This window comes from Canis lupus, chromosome X (genome assembly GCF_011100685.1).
Source record: "Canis lupus familiaris isolate Mischka breed German Shepherd chromosome X, alternate assembly UU_Cfam_GSD_1.0, whole genome shotgun sequence".
Classification (NCBI taxonomy): Eukaryota; Metazoa; Chordata; class Mammalia; order Carnivora; family Canidae; genus Canis; species Canis lupus.
Genome location: NC_049260.1, coordinates 93,067,340 through 93,079,628, shown reverse-complemented (window position 1 = coordinate 93,079,628; position 12,289 = coordinate 93,067,340).

Sequence of the window (12,289 nt, the reverse complement as noted above, 5' to 3'; positions counted from 1 at the left end):
ATAAGGAAAGTGTGAGATACACACACACAAACACACACACACACACAGGAATATCATTTAGCCATGAGAAAGAAGGAAATCCTGCCATTATCGACAACATGGATGAACCTTGAGGGCGTTTTATGCCAAGTGAAGTAAGTCGGACAGCAAAAGGCAAATACTGTATGCTCTCACTTATGTGGACTCTAAAAAAGCCAAATTCATAGAAACAGAGTAGCATGGTGATTGCCAGGGGCTGGGCAGTGGGGAATTGGGGAGATGTTGGTAAAAGGGTATAAACTTCCAGGTGTAAGATGAATAATTTCTGGGAGAGCTAATGTACAGCATGGTGACTACAGTTAACAGTCCTGCCTTAGACACTTGAGAGTTGCTAAGAGAGTTGACTTTAAGTGTTCTTACCATAAAAAGGAAATGGCACATATGTGACGTGATGAAGGGTTTTGTTAGCTAACGCTCTGGTGATCATCATTTTGCAGTGTAGAAGTGAATCAAATCACCTTGTACACCTAAACTTGGACAATGTTATATGTCAATATGTCTCAATAAAGCTAAAGGGGAAACCCCAATAGGGGGAAGACGAAAGGAGATTTGGAGTAAAGTGATCTCAGGTAACAAAATATTCCTTTCTCCAGAATCTCCCACGCCCGAGCCTTCTGGATAACTTGGGGTCTTGCTATACACTTAGTATAGTTGCAATGTATTTTGACTATAACTCAGGCTGCCTTCTGGAATGCCAGCTGTTGGGTGGGGTAAAATAACAAAATCCCATAGGACCTCAAAGACAGAAATCTGTATGAATTCATACTCAAAAGACTCTAGCTACAGGAGAAACCATTCCTGCCTATTCTAGGGGGTGTGGAAAGCAATCTGCTAAACAGTGCAGCAGGCTGGAGCCAGAAGTGGCCAGCAGATCGGCAAATGAACGGGGCTATGGAGGCAAGGAGAGGCTTTGACAGCAGATTCAACGACAAATGACTCCAGTCTCTCAAACTGTGCCCAGTCCTTGGGTGCAGGTGTGAGCAGCTGCTTCTATTAAGCCTCCTCTCCTGATTGCCTGCGCTGGTAAAACCACACGGTTACTGGGGTGCTGACGGGCACTATAAAACTATGGACTGGGTCCTCCTGTTCCCAAAGGAGGGAAGTGATGGTAGCATTCTTCAGAGAATCTTTGCCTTCACCACGAAGATGGGCTAGTGTCTGACATCTGTTCTGGTGGGTCACTTCCGCAGTGGTGTGTATGTACGGCGGGAGGTGGGGTGCGGAGGGGGAGGGTGTCCCAGAGCCATCAAAGGGCAGCTGTGTGCTTTCCTTACCTAGGGATTCGCTAAATGTTCATGGAGTCTCTGGGAGGTCACGTGCAGTGGGGCTTAAGAGTTTTTTGCCCCTGGAGTCACTCGGGCAGTGCTGGGCACCCTCAAGAACCCCAGACCCTTCCAGCATTAGGGACCTATGGACTCTGGAATCCTGGGTGCCGAAACTCCAGGCCAGCCGAGGGCCTGAGGCTGCCCGTGAATACTGCCCAGTGTAGGGTGTCATCTTCAAAGTGTATGGAGAGGAGGGGGAACTTATTTGGGGCTGCAGAGATCAGAAAAGGCTTCCCGGAATAGGCAGGGTGCGGGTTGGACCTCGAAGGGCTGTCCTTCAGGCTGGAACAGCTACTGCCCGACTTTGCTGATGCCAGTATGGTCCTGGGTGCCCAAGGCTCCCCCTCCCGAACAGCTAGCCTCTGAGTAGTGGCCAGCAGGCATAGCCAACAGGCTCACTGGCTAAGGCCAGAGGCTTTCCTTGACCTGAATGGTCCAGATAATGGCCCCGGATCCCTACTTCGCTGGGTTCCAGGAAGAACCCTTAGCGTATCACATTCCTGAGCAGAGTTTCCATCTGTCGAGTACAGTTGTACAGTGAGAGATGCTTTCATTTCGAGGGACTGAGGGCCATGGGTTTGTGACTCTATAAGCCTAGACCCCTAGGGGGTAAAAATGAAGGCTCAGGAAATTGTGAGGTCCTTGTGGAGATTCAAGCCTATTTCCAGTGGCTAAAAGGCACTAATGAGCATAATGCAGGCAGGAGACGTTGGTTCAAACAAACAACTAATTGGAATTAAGAGAAGAAGTGTGCAGAGGCCCCTAATGAATGGATATGCTAATTGGTCTTCTTTGCTAGCCCCTTGGGCTTTGGCTGTGACATAGACTAGCCTATTAGATGCCTGCTCTATAATAGCTGCTGAACGCTGGGGCCCTTTATCGCCATGGTAACATTGATGTCTAGAGTCTAGCTGAGCCCTGGATCTCTTAATTTACTACTCAGGCGGCTACAATTCTTTGGGTTTTATTATTCCTCGTGCCCCGGGTGCCAGAGTGGCAGTGAATCATGCTTATTCATCCCCTGCACCGCCCACGGTGTCTTTGAATAAGTCAGGGTGTCTCTTACTGTGTGTGATGAGCAGATTATTAAGTTAGAGCCTATTTCTGCTTTAGCTAGACTGGTGCCTCTCAGAAACCCAATGCACCTTCTCTAACTGCCTACTTACCTGCTGCATCAAATGGCTTTTGGCAAGCAGAGTGATGGTACTGCAGTGGACCCGAGGAGGCCCAGCTTCCCCGGAGCCTTGTACTTGCTGGGTGGGCAGGGGGGAGTGGAGCAATATAGTGGGGCAGCCCTGCCAACCAGAGAACGAAGCTCAGGGATGCATGCCCTCGAAGGGAGCAGTCGGAGGCGCAGCAGAGGCTCAGACAGGGTTCTGGCTCAAGGCTGTAGTGCTAGAAGTTTCAGTCCCTCTAGGGTCAGGGCTGGGGCCCAGGTGGCAAAGGAGAGCCCTTGCTCTGAGGAAGGAAGTAGCCCCCAGTGCCTAGCAGGTACCAGGAGGGCGGATTTCCCCTTGTTTTATAAAAGACCCTTGTTGAATAGAAGCTGGTCACAGAGGCCAGCTGCCTCTGAAAGCCAGGTGAGCAACTTTGTCACTGGAGCTGCCCGAACTTTGGTCTCTTGGCCAGGGGGTGACGAGTAGGATGGAGGGCTTTGCCGGGTGACCTCTTCGGAGTCCTCCCACTTTGAAATCTTCTGTGTCTATATATGACGCTGTTTTAACTTATCAGGACACGCTAAACTTGGATGATACTTTATATGTACATGTGCTCACTTCAATAGCACATATGCTAAAATTGGGATGATACTCTATATGTGTTTGTCTGTGTCTATCTCCAGCCGTAGCTGAGACTTCACAACAGGTGCAGCGATGTTTTTCCGATATCTCTGCCGCTAGGAAATGGGCAACCTGAAACTAAAGATGAAACTGTGCAATAAACCCCCAAATTACAAGTGGCTTGTAGGAGACGGTCTTGTTTTTTTGTGGGTTTGTTTGTCGTGTCGTTTTCATTTCACTGCAGCATTTGACCAGGCATTCTCTCTTTTTTTTAAGAATGTATTTATTTGAGAGAGAGAGAGAGAGAGAGAGAACAAGTAGGGGGTGGGCAGAGGGAGAAGCAGGCTCCCCTCTGAGCTGAGAAGCCTATGCGAAGCTTGATCCTGGGACCCTGGGATCATGACCTGAGCCCAAGGCAGATGCTTAACTGATTGAAGCCCCCAGGCGCCCCTGACTGGGCATTCTCAGGGAAGAATTGAGAGACTAGGGAAAAGTGTGGGCTACACAAATGTGGAGCGCCTTCGCAAGGCTCGTTTTCTATTTATTGGGAATGGAAGGCGGAGGGCGGAGGGCAGGGGTGAGAGGTTTTCTGGAGCTAACTAGAGTCGAAGAGGTTGCATTTTTCCCCATGACAGGCTGGACAGAGAGCCGGAAACCTAAAGGCGGTCAATCACATGTGCCAAGCACAGAGGGGCTGTTAGGCAACATTGGTCTTTTCCACCAAACCCTGCAAACCTGTTTATGATCAAGCAGCAGCATTTCCCTGCACAAAGGACAGTGATATTAATCCAACCCGAACCTACTCTGGATTCAGCAAGCACCAGTCAGAAATCACAGTGGCTCTCAGCTGCCTCTTAAATCAAAATCAAATTCATAAGCAAGAGCGTACAGTCTCTCCATCAGCGGCCCTGTGCAGCTACTCGCTTGCTGTAAGACCACAGGAATGCCAATTGATTTCTGTGTCGCATCGCCTCTCCACCTTGAAAGAGAATAAGTCCGGTGCCCCTGCTTCCTTACTCTCAGGAATGCTGAGGGCCCAGAAGGCTTCAGAAGAAAATGGTGAGGGAATTCTGAAGTCAGGTGGAATGAGCGCTCATTAGGGAGTATAGCATAGTGCTTAAAAGTATGGGCTCGACAGCTGAAATCAGATTCAAATCCAGTTCCTCCCTGAATAGCTGTGCAACCTTGGGGGAGTTACTTCACCTCTCTGAACCTCAATTTCCCATCTGTACAATCATTGGATTGATATAAAGACCCTTTCTAAGGGCTCTTCTTCACAAAGCCAATGACCTCACCGGTAAAGGGAGCAAGCTCCCTCACGTTGAAAGCGATATCCCCATCTGGCCTACTAGTGTCTCTTGTGCTAGGAATTTGGGGCCAGGCAAGAGGGAGCGGCCACTTGGAGGTGGAGTGGGAGGTGACCAGTGAAGACACGCTCAGCTCAGGCCTAATCTGTATTTGGGAGGTGGACAAGGCCTTTGAGGACCTTCCTTCACATCAGGACATGCAAAACAGTGGTTCAAACTTTAGGGCACTCAAAACCAGTAGGAGCTTGTTAAATATGCACATTCCTAATTACTCCACGGATCACTTACTCATTTCAAAGGAAAAATGTACCTTTACAATGAAAAGTTCTAAGGGCACCTGGGTGGCTCAGTCTGTTAAGCAGCTGCCTTTGGCTCAGGTCTTGATCCCAGGGTCCCAGATGGAGCTCCACATCGGGCTTGCTGCTCAGCAGGGAGTCTGCTTCTCCCTCTCCCTCTCCCTCTGCCTCTCCCCCTGCTTGTGCTCTCTCTCTGTCAAATAAATAAATAAAATATTAAAAAAATTTAAAAATACAATGAAGAGTTCTAGAAGACACCCCTTATATAAGTGATCAAGTTTAGCATCACCAATTACAGGGCAACGGTACGTGGACCTCCCGATGTGATGCACTGGGAAGTAAGCAATATTCCTTCTAGAGTTTTCTTGCCAAAGACGTTGAATATGAATCTAATCATGAAGAAACAATCAGACAAATCCAGATTACAAATGAAACGACTGACCTGGACTCTTCAAAAACGTCGATATGTTTAGGGAAAATAGCCAAAGGTACTATTCTAGAACCTAGATTAAAGGAGACTTAAAAAAAAAAAAAGACACAAGTGAAATCCATTATTCTTTAAGTTTTTTTTTTTTTTTTTATTGGAGAGAGCACGAGCAGGGGTAGGGGCAAAGGGAGAGGGAGAAGTAGACTCCTCGCTGAGCAGAGAACCCGACGCCGGATTTGCAGCTTGATCCCGGGACCCTGAGATCATGACCTGAGCCTAAGGCAGATGCTTAATTGACTAAGTCATCCAGGCACCCCGAAATCCATGATTCTTAATGGAATCCTGTGTGAACACAAACATCTAGGATGTTTTGGAGGGCTTTTGAAATTTTTCAATATGGGTTTGATACTGGATACTTTATCAATATAACAATTCTTGGATGTGATAATGGTATTATGATTATGCAAGAGAATGAGAGAATGCTCTTATTCTTAGGAGCTACATGCTGAAGTAGCATTTAGGTATAAAGTGACAGGATGCCTGCAATTTAATTTCAAATATGTCTCCAAATACGTACAGATGTGTATTACATATATGTATACGAAGAGGGAACATATGTGCAAATCTAAAACATTAACGATTTCTAGGTGAAGGCTATACTACGATTCATCATAGTTTACTTTCAAATTATTCCAAATGAAAAGTTGGGGGTAAAACATAAATCACTTCTTAGAGCTCCATCCCAGATGTGCTTTCCTCCCCAGCACCTCCGTGTACCTTAATTCTTATACACCTAATATGCCCTCTTTCTTTTTTTTCTTTTTTCTTTCTTTCTTTCTTTCTTTCTTTTTTTTTTTTTTTTGCCCTCTTTCATAACAACAGGAGATAGTGGGAGTTAAGGAGTCATGAAATCAAGGAAAGCTTCATGAAGGCAGCTACATCTGAACTTGGCCTCCAGGGGTGGGAAAGGATTTTGCTAAGCAGAGATAGCAGAGAAAGAACTTTCCAGAAAGAGGCTACAACTCAAGTGAAACTTGAAGAACATAGAGCAGAGGTCCTCAAGTTTAGTGTCCACAGAGTATGTGAGGAGCTTGTTTACTGTGCAGATCCTCTGATCCCAACTCCAAAATTCTGATTCTGTAGGTCTGAAGCAGGCCAGGAATTAGGAGGCTTGGAAAGTATGAAGATTACTCTGATAACAGGGTTTGAAGAACATGACTTGGGAAATGCTGACAGGAGCAGTTGCCTATTTCACTCACACAGAAAACTGGCCCTGTCTCTCTCCTGGTCACTGAATATGTCACAGGTGAATTGTCACCAACGCTGAGGTAAACCTTCAGAGGAAAGCCCTCTGTACCAGACCCACTAGTCACGGTGGCCCCATGTCCAATACCCTTCTCACCTCCTCCCACTCAGGAAGGCAAATCCAGCTAGTTGTGGCATGGAGGTGACCCTAACTGTGCCAGCAATGAGGCCCACAGTTTGGTGACAGATAAGGTAGCCAGGGACAAAGGGCTCTGCCTAATAGGATTGAGGGTAATAAGCAATCAGACCAGCAACCCATGGAACTGTGCCTATAGACTCTGGAGAGAATTTTCCAGTTAGTGGTAAGAGAAGAATAGAGCCGACTTCCAGTGTCAAGCAGGGACACTACACGAGAGGAGGAGAACAAGATGCTGATGACTGGAGCTGCTTTGGAATCTAGTTGTTTCCCAGGCTATGTGTACCCTCACCATAATCTTCCTTCCCTTGAGGTATCCTGAGTGGATCGACACCATTTCTGACCAAAGGGTGAAATTTATGCACCATCTATGAGGTTCCCAGTTCTTAGAGAATGTCCGATGCCCACACTTTAAAAAAAAAAAAAGAAAGAAAGAAATAAAGCATCTTTAGGGTGTCTTGCTGCTCACCTGAGGAGCGGGCAAGACTGAAATAAGCCAACTATTTCCTTGTCTCTTGTCTCTTCAAGCCAACACCCGTGTCAAGAAAAGAAACCGTGAGCCCGCTTTCCTACGATCCTTTCTATCTTATGGATGCCTGTGTCCCAGAGGTCTCCCTTGCCTATCCTAGTCCTCCTCACATGGTTCGGGATGGTGGCAACCCCAACTTGTGTAGGCCTTTAATGAACTGCTTTCTTCCCGCCACCTCTGGCTCCAACACAAGTGGGGCTCAGCTTGGTAAATCTGTGCCCAGAAGTCAAGAAGTGAAACAATCATCCTCTATTCAGACAAGAGCAACAGCTGCTGGAGGGGGCTGGGGGAGGGATAGCTGAAGGCTGTGGGGAGGTTATTTCCACCACTCGAAACTCTGCCAGTGGGACATTCAGCCAGGGGGACCAGCCATCTGGCTGGACTCTGGGAGGGAAGGACTAACCATCTCAGGCCTGAAGACACCTACACCATTACATTTTGGATGCAGGGAGATGAGAGACAAAATCATGATCGGGTCAGACTCTGAGACTGGCAGTCCCCAGTTCTTTGCTGTACACTGGTCCTTCCTTCCGCCACTCTTCCGCCCTGCCTTTGTGGAAGGAAGCGTGGCCTGGCTTGGCATTGACTTTGCCCGCCCTTTGTCTCCTGAGGTTCTGTCTTCCAGGCAGGATGACCAGAAGTTGTCAAAAGGAAGCATCCTCACGCTGATGTTCCTGCTCCTCTTCCTCTTGAAACCAGGGCACTGTCCTCTGAACTCACTAAGGTTCCAGGGCAGGGAGATGAGTTCTAGCCCCAGACCCACTATCAATGCACAGTGTGGTGTTGGAATGGACACTCACGCTCTCAGCTTTCTTGAAGGGCTATTATGAGGACAGCAAGTAATCACTTTGGTGAAAGGTGCTAGACACATCATCATGCCTTCTGGGACAGCAGCCCCCTGGGGCTGTGGTAAGTGGGAAAGGCCTCGCTTCTCCACAGCCTCCTGCTCCTCCTCTTCACGCCTGGTGCTGGCAGCTGTTGTTGTAGCCTCAGCGAACAGAGAGAGTGATTGTCTAACATCCCCATGTTGCTGAAGATAAAAAGAGTTTGTAAATAATGAGAACAAAGACCTGTATAAACAAAAGGGAGACTGCAGACTCCTGAGATTAGAAATCCCTACTGACACCACTTTATGGAAAGGGAGGGTTAGAATTCTACAGAATGTGATACTGGGATCTCACCACTATACACCTCCTGAGCTGCCACCTAGGTGCCTTTGATACAGAGCTCTCAAGGATCCCCCAAAGAGCTAAAACTAGATGGTGATTTATGAAGTATCTAGGTGCTCTTGTTGTCATGCCCTCTAGGAATTCCTGTCCGTTGATAGGAATCTGCCGGACCGAAGCCTGGCTCCTGGGTCAGAGATCAGGGGCTTGATTTCTCACAGCGATACTAGTAGCCAGAGCATAAAGATTTTCTTGTGTCACTTCCCCTTGTCTCCAGATATCCCAGGAGCTTACTCGAAAGGGGCCAGGTGACACCTCTACCTGATGTGGGTTGTGTTGCAGGAGAGTGACACTGAGCTTCCTGAAGCCAAATCTTTTATAATGGGCAGTAAGTATGCCTTTCCTTCGATCCAGAGGGAGACACTGTCTCTTCCAAACCTGTTCACTACACAAATATCATTGAAAAAAATACTCTGGAACGGTGTCAGCTCAGGAGATGCGCAGAAACATGAGGGGTCCACGGGGCATGGTCTCACACCAGTGATCACGAGCAAGTTCTAACCTCTCTGCGTCTCATTAGTTTTCATTTGTAAAATGTAGATCGCAATAGTACCCACTCCTTGCAGTGAAGGGTAGATGAGTTTGTACATGTTAAAGCACCAGACACCCAGAAGATGCTCAGCAGATGATAGTTTCACTCTGCCACCCCGACTGCTGGAAGGCCCTGCTGTTTCACACTTCCTGTCCTGTTCCTGCAGCCATTCCATGGCTGCTGGTGAGAACTTCAGTTTCTTTCTCACCACCTTTTCTCACTCATCTGCTAGTTTCCATCCACATCCTGCCAGGCCTTAAGTCCCACTCAGTTCATTAACTCATTCTTCATTCATTTGACAAATATCTATAGGACACGTACTGTGTGTCAGAGACCGTGCTAGGGACCAAGGAAACAGCAGAGAATGAAAAAGACATGGTCACCACCTTCATATAGTTTTCCCCTCAGCTGGGGAGATGGACCTTAAGCAAACAAAACATTATTGGTCACCAGGGGAACATAATATATGGAAGAGAGGATCATCCCCATTTCCCTCTTGATTGTACTGCCTCATTGAGAGACACTGTCCACATAGGATCGTATCTCTTACCACTTTTCCTTGATGGAGTCACACTTCACTTCTGGGCCCTAACTAGGTGAAAGGTCAATCTAAACTTGTGGACCAGCTAGGATGTAGAACACGGTCCAAGGAGTGGAGTCCTATTACTTTCCAAGACAGGCAGAGACACTGATGAGAGAAAGGAAGGAGGGTCAGGGAAATAAGGCCTCTAGAATCTGCTGAGGACTTGAGAAAGAACAGATCTCCATTGACATTAGCAGAACCATTCTTTAAGAAGAAACACAGCTGCCAAAGGAACGTTTGTTAGCTAATCTGTTAGCCTTCACTCTTAAGGAACTACAGAGTGCCCTCATTTTTCACGATTAATTAGCTCCAGAACCTCCCTCCCTCTCTTCAAAGGTCAGCCTCACCTCTGGCAGGTAAAGAAATGATCATGCACTCCAAACCAGTGAGATACTTCATACGGTTTGCTACCATCCTTCCTCATCCTAGCTGAACAGTTTTTTGCTCCACTAGGATTGTAAGAACCCTGAAGGCAGAAGTCGCCTCCACTCCTTCCCTTCCCAGCAAAGCCTGCATCTGAACAGATGACACAATCTGTTCTATAAATAAATAAAAATTATATATATATATGAATGATAGCATGGACTGGCATGGTGTTTACAAGCAGATTCATGGTTATTTTATTTATAAAATTCTCAGACTTCTCTGGTCAGTCAGTCGTAGGCTATCAACAAAAATATTTTTCCCCAAGTATTTTGTGAGCTTAAACTGGTCTCCCCAGTTTCCCAGATAGAGAGTCAGGTGTCAATTTGAACCAATCCCGTGCTAGTGCAGTACTGCTAGGAATAGAAGCAAGGAAACATTATCCCTAACTCTCATTTTAATCATTAGCTCGGCCTCTTTCTTCATCTAATCCCCTTGATCATGAGTCAGAGACCTTTCCGAGTGGTGTGCCAAGTCTTCTGTTCCCGTTCCTCCCTGGGGCAGGGGGCAAATGGCGATTAACTTCAAGGGAGAGCAGGAGGTCATTACCTCTCAGCTATTGCAACATGGTGGCCCAGGAACAGAGCAACTCTTTGGAGAGAGTGAGGTTGGAGGGAACTTTCAAACGTGGCAGCGAGGAGACTTTCCCAAGAAGGATCAATAGCTCTTTACTTGATTCTGGAGAGGAAGGATGGTGTAATGGGAAAAGCAGAATTTGGGCTTTGACAGTCCATTGCGCTTAAGTAAGTCTAAAATTAACATATTGACATACCTGACATAACTCCTAAAGACGGTGAGAAACTTAGAGCACTGGAGCTGTAATCACTTCTTTCTGGATACTTCTCCATTTTTAAAAGTTGTGACATATACTTACAGATATTTAAATAGACTTTATTGTTTTAAGTCATTTTTAGGTTCGCAGAAACACTGAATGGAAGATACAGAGAGTTCCCATATATCCCCTGCCCACTCCCCCACTATCAGCATCCCACACCACAGTGGTACATTCGTTACAATCGGTGAACCTACACTGACATATCGTTATCACCCCAAGTCCATAGTTTACATTAGGGTTCGCTTTTGGTGTCGGCCTTTCTGTGCATTTTGGCAAGGGTATAATAATGAGCATCTACGCATTACAGTATCGTGCAGAATAATTTAATTGTCCTAAAAATCCTCTGTGCTCCATCTATTTATACCCTCTCCCTAACCCTTGGCAACTGCTGACCTTTTCACTGTTTCCATAGTTTTATATTTTCTAGAATGTTTTAGAATCATGCAGTATATAACCTTTTCAGATCGGTTTCTCTCACTAAGTACATTCATTTAAGATTCCTCCATGTCTTTCCATGGCTTGAGAGCTCATTTCTTTTTAGTCCTGATAAACAAATTTGACACATAGAATATTATTGTACAGCCTAATGAAAATTTTTTAAAGAGCTAAAGCTAACACCATAGAGAAACTACTACCCAGGTCAAGAAGTAGAAGATTGATGGCACTCAAGAAATAACCTTCTTCCCATGTGAACTTCTAAAAGACAACTAGTCTGGACTCTTCAAAATATCAGTAACAAAAAGAAAAGTTGGAAGGTTTGTTTTAAATTAAAGAAACCTAAAAAGACAAAGCAACAAAATGCTATATGTGAACCTTGTTTTGTTATTGTCCCTGCCCTCCCCCCACAAAAAAGGTTAATAGAAGACTTTCTTAGAGAAATTTGAATATGGAATGTTTATTAGATGATACTATAGAATTTATTCAAGAATGATAATAGTATAGTCAATATGTGGAAAAATGTCTTTATTTCGGGAAGATGCATGCTGAAGTATTTAGGGATAAAATTTCCTGATGTCTGCAATTTATTTTGGGATAGCTCAAAAACAAATATATATATAGGAATTCCACTTCCAGCATGACAGTGTGAGGAGCTCTGTAAACCAGCCCCTGATGAAACTGGTGAAAATTATGGAAAAATACATACAATCATTAGAAGTCTCTAGAAATGGGACACCTGGGTGGCTCAGCAGTTGAGCATCTGCCCTTGGCTCAGGCGTGATCCTGAGGTCCGGGATCGAGTCCCACATCGGGCTCCTTGCGGGGAGCCTGATTCTCCTTCTGCTTATGTCTCTGCCTCTCTCTGTGTGTCTCTCATGAATAAATAAAATCTTTTTTAAAAAGTCTCTAGAAATGATCCTAAGGACATTCAGCAAATTAAGAAACATCTATTCAAGAAAGTCTGCTAAAATTTCGTGAGAACATGGGAGTATCTATGGTATTTGAACCAAGACCCATTTTGTCCCTCTCCCTTTCTTAGCTCTGTGAGGAGGAAACTCCACCCCAGATTCGTGCAGCCAAAAACATAAGGCTCTACCTTCTCGTAGCTCC